Raw genomic sequence first — 9,804 nt, 5'->3', positions numbered from 1 at the left:
TGCCGGGTGCGTGTTTTTATGGTCCATATAAGTTACTTGTTTTATTTAGCCGAAGAGCGTGTTACTCCCTCAGTAAAGAAATATATAAGAGCATAATTAGATCACTAAAGTAGTAACCTAAACGCTCTTATATTTCTTTACGAAGGGAGTACAATTTTATTTGAGGCAAGCAAAAATAATGATTTTCAACATGCATTTGTTTGTTTATTTTGAAAGCTGCAGTTTTTTTCCTTCTCTTGAGAAAATAAGCTTCTGTTTGGGAGATTGGCTAAGCTTCTCCTAATGATAAAACCGGATGGTCTTCTCCTAATGATAGTCCGGCTTCTGGCGCCCTTCTCTCTGTTCATTACAGTGGAATCGTCAACCGGGTTGCCCGCCGCATCCTGGACTCTTTTTTCCTGAGATCCTCCTTGGAGTTCCGGCCTCTTGGCCATGGGAAAAGATGAGCTTGACAACGCCAGTCTCTGTAGACCTGGTGATGTCGGACTTTGACCGCCAGACTCAGCGGCATATCAATCTGGATCAAGTCACAACTGGCCCGTCGTGAGCTTTGATTTGATGCCTCGTGGTGGTGATGGCATCTGGATTCTCGCGCGCATATCTTGCACAGGGGGAAACAACCGATCCAGCCCCAATCGATCCCCGAGCACTAGCCACTCACTGCTGCGTCCCCCCACTACTGTGCAACATATTTCTTGTGTATTTTGATTTGTTCTACTCTTTGGCTCATACCCTTACTGAATACTTACTTAATCAGGGTATGAATTATAGTGCCAAGTGCCAACACTGCTCTAGGCTAAGCTATGTCGCAATTGATCAAGTGCTGGCAACAAAGTGCTTTGTCTGGTTAATTAATAATTCTAGTAAAATGAGCAGACACGTTACATCCAGGTATTATCAATACTGTATTGCTGTATGCAATATTTAAAATAGCTTCTGATGCTAAAGTTGCACTTTCGATGTCATACCACCAAGAATTGTGGTAGATCAAGTGGAATCACACGATGAAGTCATATCTTATTGGCTTTTGAAAGAACGTGACATGCCAAGATATCGAACAAAAAATGCATGGAGCGGCAAGAGTCCATGTTATCAGTAGTTTCTCATAACTTTTTATGCCTTCTCATGATTTTGGTAGTTGAATGCCATGACTTTCGATTCAGTACACGTGTATTTACATCCAAAAAAAATTGACCTTAAATTTCGCCCCGGCTAGCTTCAATTCCTGGGTCCGCCACTGCCTATTAATTGCTGTTGCTGGGTGTGCATTGAGCATAGCCTTAACACTCGGTGTAATTATAGAGGTAGTGGTGAGATGGGATGAATGGATGCTACGTATCTTTTTATCACGTTCATCATACATACTTGGCCTCTTAATTTAATGGGTGTGCATACATTTGCCGTGTTAATTTAACCGATGGATGAATTACAAACATTTGCTGCATACAGTTTTCTATTTATCGTTTCTTTTTCTAAATTTGTTCCTTTAAGGTCTGGTTTAGTTGGAGCCTGGTTGGCAGCATGCTTTCCTAGGCTCCTGGATATTGTATAGAAAAAAGGCAGCAGGCTCGCTCCTCACTCCTTGAGCCTAGTTTAGGGCTTTGTTAGTGATGCAGACCAGGGTAGGCGCCTGCAATGCCGTCCATGTCCATGGGGATCTCGTCGAACGTCATTTCTTGCGCTCTGTACTGCCATTTAGGGTTTCTGCAGGCGATGAGAATTGGGCTCAACACCAGGGATGCACGGCAAAATAAAAAAAATCAAGTACTGGTGATCACTATACATTGTCACATGCATGTCACAAAAAAATATGTTATTATTGAATCACATCATTGCCCATTTTTTAACATGATGGTTTAGTGCAATCCTAGTCACAAACAAAACAGTAACAATGTTGCTGAACGTGTGGGTTGTCGACCCTACAGTAAGATTTTATGACGTGATCTCCCCAAGAATTCCAGCAGGACAACCAGCAATCTAATTCTTAGCATACAACGGTTGCAAAAGCAATTACCTCTGTAGACATATATAGGGATATACTCTCTCCGTTCTTAAAGATAAGTCTTTTTACAGATTTCAATATGGTCTACATACGGATGTATATAGATGTATTTTAGAGTGTAGATTCACTCATTTTGCTGCGTATGTAGTCCATATTTAAATCTCTAAACGACTTATATTTAGGAACAGAGGGAGTAGGAGATTGATATCGTACCGACATGAATGGAATTTCCTAGTTGCACAATCACCATAAGGCAAAGAAGAATATTTTTTCCCTCCATAAGACCAGGCACAAACTTCTTGTTGTCCTTCTTTGGGCGTCAAGAAGCATACACGATGCTAGAGAACATTTACTCTCATTTCACTCAAATAAGATCTAAAAGATATAACTATATCAACGTCTTTAATTTGTAAATAGTGATCCTATCTATAAGATAGTTATATATAAAAAACTTACATGATATTGACGGTTGAAGGCAACTTTATATAAAAACTGTAGTTGATGAAAAAAAAATCTATACATACCTTATATTATATAAATGCATAAAAAACAATATCTAGGTTTGTTCTTACACGAATAACTGCGTCTACGGTCTTGCTCCTCTTTTCCCTTCACTCAGGTGTGCCACGACGTGTCGTCCCCTTCATGGTTGAGACACTAATTCACGCGGCCATGTTTCATCCTAGCACCAATTCATCTCAGTTTCATGACCGGCCGTCCCACACATCTATGGTTTCTCTCTTCATTATCCCCTTTCCCTTCCTTCCATTGGAAGTTTGGCAAAAAAGCTGAAAGTTAAGAGTTTTTGTTTGGATTTTTTGCTGAAAGCTATACATGATTCTTTAGAAGTTCGGCATTTTTTTGTTGAATGTTTCAATGATTGAGAAACATTGTTCATACACATGTGAATAATATAGTTTCATATAATGTGGAAACAATGTTTTCCAAAAAGAAGTAAAAAATATAGAAAAACACAATCAACAAAAAAGTAAGAACAAAATTTGAAAAAGGAACAAAAAACGAAAAATGAGGAATGAAAAATATGAAGAAAAAGAAAACAGAGATCCCGGAATGGGCTGGACTATGAACACATGTGCATTACTGCCTATGGGTTTGCTCGATACGTTGAACATTAAATAGGGTTTGCCAAGCAACGCCGCCATGTTGGCGAGTCCAATAGGATCTTGATGCCTTCCGATGAGGAGGCGAAGCCGGAGGACAATGGTGGAATCGGTGACAACTGCGAGGGCATGTCCAGTTGCATGGCGACCACATGAGGCATTGCATGTTCGTCAAGCAGTTCCCTCATGACGATAAGTACCAGCTGTTACATGCCTACCTCCGAAACTAGTGGTGTGCCACATGCTGCGTCGGGATAGACATCACCTTCTCTCGCTGCCCGAATGATCACTCCCAGATGACCAATTTGCCGACGCCTCCACTAGCTTTGACGATGATGATGAGGAGAAATACTTTATCTCGATGTAGCCTCTCGCTCACTAGTCATTTATGAACTACTCCGTTCAAGGAAAAAGTTGGTTCAACTTTAACTGACCGTTTTATTATTAAATAATACTAAAGTTAGTACAAAGTTGAGTCACTTATTTGGGGACGGAGGGAGTAATACACAATTCATTGTGCAGTCAGGCTCAATTCACAACTTAGTTGGGGACAGGGCGTTTCGGAGCCCGAGCTCAGCTAGACCCGAAATCCCGATCGCTAGTTTTGGTCTGGGAATTCTGAAAACACGCATTAATTGGTGCGGTGGTGCCTGTGGAAATTAGATGTGGTGCACAAATACTGTAGGATTTGTTTTTGAGGGAAAGGTATGTGCATCACCTGATAGGACGCGTTGTGCTGCTAGTGTCAGTACATCGGAGAAATCGATTAGAACGGCCCAGAAAATAGGAGGTATCGACAGGCAAAAACCTGGTGCGAGACGCGGGTAACGTCATCTACCAGCAGTAATTGCAGGGCCCCGCTTTACATTTAACGCCAATACAGCATGTTTACAGAAAGGAATACATCCTATGGCGCAGATCACGGGGAGAATGGAAGGTTGTGATATCAGGACCATCTGAGCCCGAGCTCAGAAACGAATATTCGCTTAGTTGGTTACTATTCTAGGTTCTTGTTTCTTTGCAGCCATCTCCCCACGCAGCCGCATGCTCTCCAAAAAGATTAGGGTTCCTCTGCCTCTCGTCGTCGGCGCCGCCGGTCTGCCTCGTCATTGGTGTCCTTATGGCCATGTGGCGCAGTAGATCCTGGCCCTTGCTGGCGGAAGTCTCCGTTCTTAGATGTTTTCTTTTGAGTTTTGTTAGGGTTTGTGTCCTGCTTAGAAAGGTAAGACAACGGCGGTTTCCTGAAGATGGAATAAGATTGTCCACGCCTAGCCCCCGTCCCGGTAGTGCATCTAGCATCGTCGGTGGGCATGTCGAGGTGCGTCTTCGGCGGATTTTTCTTTGGTGGATTTGCTCGGATCTGGTTATTGTTTGTTTACATTTGTGTGTCTTCAGGTTGGATCCTTTTGATCAATGCTACTCTTCATTGGCGGCGGTCGCTGTTCCGGTGCGCTGGTCCTATAAGGCCTTAGCATAATGACTTCCCGACTATCTACTATACAATAAGTTTTGCCCGGCTCCGGCGAGGGAGGGGCAATGACGGCGACACGCCTTCGGCTAGCTTCAGTGCTTGTAGTCGTTGCTAGGTGGTCTCCTGATTTGGATGCGATTTTATTTTTTCTGATGTTTGTTGTACTGCCATGATTGAAGATGAATAGATCAGAAGATTTTTCAAAAAAAGTAATACACAATTCATTCAACTTAAGATAAATACTATTGAAATTGTTTCCAGACACAAAGTTAACGGTATACGGTTTTGTATCATATAAAATGGTGTACTTTCTGATATATAATCCACATTTTATTTGTTAAATTGATGGTCAAATTTGAATCTGGAAAACCTAAGTGCTCTTATTTTTAGGTCGGAGGGACTAACCATACCAGACAAAGCGTACATAGCGTCATTGCATTTAACTAGCTGCAGCTTTGATCCATCCAATGATGGTGGTAGCAGTATTCAAGTAGTATATATACCCTTAGAAAAGTACGTATTCAAGTAGTAATAATCTTGTCAGTGCATGTGATGGTGCATCGGTTGTAGTAATCTCTCTCTGTGTGTGTGATCACTCTGTGATGTTACTGTTTGCGCAATTTGGCAGGTAGTACTATTCAACTAATTGCCGACCTGACTACCCAGTAATCCAGGCAGCATCCAAGGCCATTTGTCGCGTGTTCTTGTATACAGGGAGAGACACAGCTCACGTGCCTGCGCGTGACCGCTTTTACCATACCCCAAAAGCTGTGCAGTACACGAATAATCTATCTTTACCATACCCCAAAACCAAAGGCAAATCACCTATCTCAACCCAGTTTCACATCTTCTTCTCTACACAACAGCAAACGAATAGCACACTGTGAGAGCATTCCTTGTTCCGCTCACACTGCCAAAACACTAGCACAATCTCACACCCATAGAGGTCCAGCCATGGAGCTCGCCATGCTGGCCATCCGCCCCCTCCTCCCGAAGCTGGGGGACCTGCTCACAGGCGAGTCCACCCTGGAGAAGCGCATGAGGAAAGGCGTTGACACTCTCGACAAGGAGTTGCAGCTGATGCACGCTGCTCTCGGCAAGGTGGCGAAGGTGCCGCCAGAGGAGCTCGACGAGGGGGTCAAGATCTGGGCTGGAATGGTGAGGGACCTGGCCTACCAAATGGAGGACATCGTCGATGCCTTCGTGCTGCGCGTGGGCAATGGATCTGCCATCCCGAAGAATAGAGTGAAGAAGTTACTCAAGAAGACAGGCAGATTATTCAAGAAGGGTAAAGGTCTTCATCGAATCTCCGATGCTCTAGAAGAAGCGGTTGGTCAGGCTAGACAGTTGGCTGAGCTTCGCCAAAGGTACGAGCTGGAGACGCGGGACGCCGACGCTGGGGCTAGTGTTGACCCTCGCACCATGGCTATGTACATAGATATGACAGAGCTCGTCGGCATTGAAGAGCCACGAGATGAATTGATCAATATGTTGCTTGATGATGATGACTGGTCAAAGAATTCGTTGAAGATGGTCTCTGTTGTTGGATTTGGTGAGTTAGGCAAGACAACTCTTGCTAAAATGGTGTATGACAAGATCAAAGTGCAATTTGGTTGCAGTGCTTTTGTTTCAGTTTCTCAGAACCCAAACATGAAGAAAATCTTGAAGGATATTCTTTTTGAACTCGACAAGGACAAGTATTCAGGCATATATAATGTCGAACGAGAAGAAAAGCATCTCATCAATGAAGTCATTGAATTCCTTGATGAAAAAAGGTATGCTTCTTTTTCATACTATTGACCGATAGTCTTTTCGTCTAGTAAAATAAACACCATTTGGCCTTGGCGCATACACATCCTTATAGCGCATTCTAGACTTTTTTTATTGGTATACAGTGTTCATGTGAATTCCTGGGGCTTACTATGGTCCATTAGCCAACATGTAGCCCAAAAAACTCTTAGATATATCTCCATTTATTGGTTTGTCAACTAACTCTCACAAATATTCATATAGGTGCCTCATGGTAATTGATGACACGTGGGATGAAAGAGCGTGGCAATTAATCAGGTGTGCTTTCTCTAAGAATAGTATTGGAAGTCGGTTAATCATGACAACCCGCAACGTCAGTGTTGCTGAAACATGTTGCTCTTCTAGTCATGATATTTATCATATGAAACCTCTTTGCGAGGATATCTCAAGAAGGCTGTTCTACAGAAGAATTTTTTCTCATGAGAAAGAATGCCCTCATGAATTGGTGGAAGTATCTGAACACATCTTGAAGAAATGTGGCGGAATACCATTAGCAATTATTACTATAGCAAGTCTTCTATCTAGTAACCGTCGGATGAAAACAAAGGACCAGTGGGATGACGTGCTCCATTCCATTGGGCGTGGACTCACAGAAGATCGCAATGTAAAGGAGATGAAGAAGATATTATTATTCAGCTATTATGATCTACCTTTTTATCTTAAGCCATGCTTATTGTATCTAAGCATCTTTCCAGAAGATCACCTAATTATGAGAGACAAGCTGATATTGAAATGGATATCTGAAGGTATCGTTTATAGTGAAGATGAAGAAACTAGCTTATATGAGCTCGGTGACAGCTACTTCAATGAGCTAGTAAACAGAAGTATGATCCAGCCGATAGGTATTGATCACGAAGAGAAAGTACAAGGTTGTCGTGTACATGACATGGTGCTCGACCTCATATGTTCATTGGCTAGTAAAGAAAACTTTGTCACTATATTGAATGGCACCAAGAGGAAAATTTCTGACTCGCAAAGCAAGGTCCGAAGATTGTCAGTCCAAAATAGCAATGTAGAAGTGGGTACCATCAGTATGGCACAAGTAAGATCAATATCCAGTTTCACAAATGATGATGTTGACCAACCGTACAAAGTTTCAAGCTGTCAAGTTTTGCGTGTGTTGGATTTAGAATATTGTCCTTGTCCGGATACTTGGAATTTTTTGCATTTGAGGCAGCTAGGACTGACAGGTTATGAGGGTGAGGAGCTTCCAATGGAAATAGGAAAGCTATGGTTTTTGCAAGTCCTGGATATTAGTGGAACAAGCATAAAAGAAATACCGCCGAGTGTTGTTGGACTTAGACGTCTGATGTACTTTGATGTTGGCTGGGGCGTGAAGCTCCCGTCTGGGGTTGGTAACTTAACTTCCCTAGAAGTGCTAAAGGGACTGACAGTGGGCAAATATTGGAGTTCTGCAGAGACTTGTAATCACCATCTTGCGAAAGAGCTGGGGAATCTGACCAAGCTGAAGGTGCTCCGGCTTCTCTGGGGAGTTTTGGATGAGAGCATAGCTAAAACTTTGGTGGAATCCCTAAGTAATCTCCACAAATTGGAAGCTCTAGATATTCATGGTGAGAAAGGTGGACATGTCAATTTCATGCACGAAGGTTTGGTGCCCTCTCAGCAACTCCGTAGTGTATTACATATGGGTTACTCGTTTTGGACACTGCCGGCATGGGTTGATCCTTCATTGCTTCCTCTCCTGTCGTATCTGCTAATAACTATTAGTAAACTGCGACCGAAGGACATCCCGCTTCTTGGGATGTTGCCCCGCCTTCGTTATCTCAGTCTAGCCCCGCCTTCTTGGGATATTTCCACGAGGAGCCGCACCAAGGCTTAAACAACTTCGCTTCAGCTTCCAAGCTAGGTGGATCGGCCGTGGCGACATTGATTTGAGCATGGGGCACCTCCCCTCCCTCGAGAAAGTCTGGGTTGACCTTTTCTGTAAGGACGCCAGCAAGGAAGAAGTGGATGAAGCAGATGCGGCACTGAGGGCCGCAGCGGAAGACCATCCCAACCGTCCCGTCATTATAATCTAGTGCATTCCCGTTTTCTGCAACTAGTGCTCCCAAGTGCCCATTCCTCTCTTCCAGGTTCGCCAGACGACCCACCTCTGTTTTCACCAATTGTAATCACCAAGTGTCGACGGTTGGAAATTGGAAACTTTGTGCTAAAGCAGTTCATCGTACATGTATATACCAGCCGTGGTTGGAAACTTTGTGCTAAAGCAGTTCATCGTACATGTACATACCAGCCGTGGTTGGAAACTTTGCACTGGTAGAAAAAAGCACTTTAGTCCCGGTTCGCAACAGCCTTTAGTCCCGGCTGTGCAACCGGGACTAAATATGCGCGACTAAAGACCCCCCCTTTAGTCGCGCCTCTTACGGACCGCGACTAAAGGCTTTAGTCCCGGTTCTTGTGGCTGACCGGGACTAAAGGCCCGTCCACGTGGACGCCCGTGGTCCGTCGGGGCGGAGGACCTTTAGTCCCGGTTCTCGTGGCCACCCGGGACTAAAGGGCTCCTCCGCAGGTTTAGGGTTTTAGCCCCCCTAAACCTGGTTTCTTTTTAGTTTGGAGTGTTTTATTTCTTTTATATTATATTTTGTGTTTTATTTTAATTTTGATAAAGTTTCAGTACACATATTCTACGTTACTATATACATGCATATGAAATTTCAAACAAGAAGAATTTAAGAGGAATATATAATATATATTCAATCTCGGGTGACCATATACAACTTCAAACAAGTTTCCATACACAATTAGGATGGATGACCATATACAACTTCGTACAAGTTTCAATCTCGGGTATGCATATAAATTTCTTCGTCCTCGGTATAGTGTTCTCCTTTAGGATTGATGACTTCCCTCATGAAAAATCCTGCTAATTCTTCTTGAATTGGTCGGAAGCGAGCTTCTGGACTAAGCCTCCTCCGCAAGTTATCCGTCGCGTTCCGCACGCTATCCGATGCCTTCCGCTCAGAGGTGTGTCTCCGGATGTTCTCACAAACATAGTATCCACATAGATTGGTCCCTGGTGGCTGCTTATCCACATTAACTAACCTTCTGAAATCTAGCTCATGTTTGAATTCACCGACAATTTCTTCTGAGAACCGTCTCCAAACCCTACAGGGCAAAGAAAATTAAATGAACAAGGGAGTTATTAGTTACTTGATATTAGGAAATGAACGAAAGAGACCGATCGATATAGAGCTCAAATGATTGAAAATAATTACTTTTGCAGCATTTTTCTCATGTCGGCCCAATGCTTTGGATCCGAATCCATAGAGTCCATGATTAGAACTCTGGAGGTGTGAAGTTCAATATTTAGCAGAATCCAGTGGAACCTGCGGACACGTTACATGCACAGTCATGCATAACTCATCGATTAGACATACCAT

The 9,804-nt window shown here is 43.2% G+C and overlaps 1 pseudogene; it reads left to right on the top strand.

The window, feature by feature from the left end:
- The first annotated feature begins 5,360 nt into the window (after positions 1-5,360).
- LOC109774379 (disease resistance protein RGA5-like) lies at positions 5,361-8,630 on the top strand (annotated as a pseudogene).
- Positions 8,631-9,804: the final 1,174 nt, after the last annotated feature.

Source organism: Aegilops tauschii, chromosome 3 (genome assembly GCF_002575655.3).
Source record: "Aegilops tauschii subsp. strangulata cultivar AL8/78 chromosome 3, Aet v6.0, whole genome shotgun sequence".
Taxonomy (NCBI): Eukaryota; Viridiplantae; Streptophyta; class Magnoliopsida; order Poales; family Poaceae; genus Aegilops; species Aegilops tauschii.
The sequence above is the reverse complement of the archived record's forward strand: the minus strand, read 5'-3'. Positions and strand labels throughout refer to the sequence as shown.